Source organism: Dipteris shenzhenensis, chromosome 29, assembly GCF_047967505.1.
Source record: "Dipteris shenzhenensis isolate YYH24624 ecotype China chromosome 29, Dip_SZ_1.0, whole genome shotgun sequence".
Lineage (NCBI taxonomy): Eukaryota > Viridiplantae > Streptophyta > Polypodiopsida > Gleicheniales > Dipteridaceae > Dipteris > Dipteris shenzhenensis.
Genome location: NC_141624.1, coordinates 48,708,201 through 48,710,798, shown reverse-complemented (window position 1 = coordinate 48,710,798; position 2,598 = coordinate 48,708,201).

Sequence of the window (2,598 nt, the reverse complement as noted above, 5' to 3'; positions counted from 1 at the left end):
GTAAATAGAAAGCAAGTTCAGGATGCTATGGACATGGTAGTTGACTATAGTGAATCTTGATAGTTGTGGAAACTTGATAGCAGAGTTTTGGCATATTGCTTATATATTTTGTTTAGAGTTGAGTAATATTGTGGGTAAGTCTAGCTTTTAGGATGCATGGTGGAAAGAAAAGTTTCCTAACATCTTGATGAAAGTGGATTGTAGAGTGGATGCTACACAGACGTAGGGCCTGACGATGTTGTTTACTATAAATGAGCTATGGGATGTGGTCAATTTGATAAGGAACGTGTTAGAGTATATGGCATCTCATGGTTAGACCTCAAGAGAGAGAGCTTCTTTATGGGTTTGACCACCCCCTTTCAGGCTAGAATAGAGAGAGATTAGATGCCCCTTTAGAGGGCTAGTAGGAGGGTATTTTAGGCCCAAATCAGTGGGGTGGTAGGGCTAGCCTGGGGGTAGACCCTAGGTGCCTGGCAAGCCCTCATATAGGGTCGGTCGTGGCCTGGGGCAGCCGACTAGTAAGTTAGCCCTAGGTTAGTGAGGACCTATAGCTTGGGTTGGCCAAATCAAGCCCCTGAGTAGTTGTACTTACTACCCTATTTATCACCAAGCTCCTCCCTTTTTTGGCATCCTTTGGAGTAGTTCCTCTCTTGTATCATCTCTCTCTCTCTCTCTCTCTCTCTCTCTCTCTCTCTCTACTACATGCTTCCATGCATTTTATCACTCTCACATGGTATCAGAGCTCAGGCTACCACGAGACTCAGAGATGGTAGCAATAGACACAATCAATCTCACGAGGCTTTGTGACGTGTTTTTGAGGGGTTTTACAACCATCTTCTACTGCTATGATTTGGTACGTCCCTTCCACACCCTTCCTTTGGTTGTGAACCAATCTAAGGTAATAGGGAGCTACTAGGAGGTCTCCTGACCAAGTGATGTCGCTCCTAAGTTATTAGAGGCTACTTTAGCCCACGTAATCAGTAGAGTAGGTCAAGATCATTGATTGGCAAGGAGGTACATGTCAACTACAGAGGTGGTAAGGCAAGAATTGTTTCACATTAGTCATAGGTTCTATGGCTCCCCCGTGTATTAATGAAAAGGACAAGTCAAACGAAGAAAATTTCACTAGAAACTAAAGCTCTAGATTCGGTTCATTCATAAGGGACCATGGGAGCTTGTTCAAGGGTTTGCGAAGAAGCCTAAGCACCCTTCTGATCCCAAAATGTGGATCCAAGATCAAGAGGGTGATTTTTAGGAAGAGCTTGCTGATTGGGAAGAGAAAGACTTAAAGGCACATTCCATCCCTTTGTGCACCATCCCACAGTGTAGGTTTTAACAAGCACATTTGAGATATAGTCCAAACTAGAGGACTATTATACAAGGGACTCAACAATGAGGGCTATTACTCTAATGGGGTGCTTTAGAGTCTTGAGTTCTCTCGCAATAGTACTATGTAGCCTTTCTTGATGAAGACTAAGGCCATCCATGACCAGCTTTTGTCTATGGGAGCTACACTAACCTCTCTCCAGTTTGGTGGCACTTATTCTCATCAAGCTATCTCCGGCTTATGACATGGTCTCTTGGGCTTTATGGTGTCAAGTCTCATCTAGTTAGTTAGAATTTGATGATTTGTCTTCTATTGCTCGAAGAGGAGTCAATTTTTTTGTGCCAAGGCAAGTTGCAAGTCACTACAAGTGGAGGTGGTGATGCAGCCCTTTCATCTCAAGAGAAGACCAAGAAGAACTGGAGCAAGTGCTATAAGTGTGGCAAAAGAGGGCATTTAGCAAGGGATTGCAAGTCCAAAGGCAAGGACTTTAAGGACTCACTGTCAAACTCTGACCAGTTGACGTGCCAAGGCAGCAAAAGTGTTGACTACTCTAGCACCCTAGAAAGCACCAGATTTCTAACATCAATGTCAGTTTCCCCATGCGTCACAACCAAAGAGGGCATGTGGGCAAGAGGCCGGGTACTTTTAGCCCTCATCATCTAAACTTTAGTAGGCAAGGTGATAGTGTATAGCTATGGATTATGGTTCATTGTTGCAATGATTACCAACCAAGTAGTTCGAGTTCATTATTAGGGGTTCATGTATGTGATGAGTTCACTACTTGGATATTGGACATGGTATGTTCCATAGTTCATATTATTCCATTGGGAGCTCAGTGCAACTGCTTGGGAAATCACAAGAGAATATGACTTCTTTATTGTTTAAGTGGCCCTTCTTAAAGAATCTAGGCTATTGGGAGCTTTCTTCTATGACACTTCCATCCTGAAGGGTCCATGGTGGCATCTTCATTAGGCAACTTCTTTAGATTATTTGTATACCATGAGCTATAGAGAGGGTGTTAGAGTATATTGCATCTCATGGTTAAACCTAGAGAGAGAGGGCTTATTTGTGGGTGTGCCCACCCGCTTTCAAGCTAGGACTCCTTGATTTCTATTACAGCTTATGTATTGGCCTTCAACTTATGTACTGGTCTTTAACTCTCTGGTTGTGAATGGAGCTATAGAAATACCTTCTCTACTTATTGTAGTGCCAGTTACAATTTGGTAGCCTTATATGTTGGTCTTTTACTCTCTACTTATGAGCAACACTCT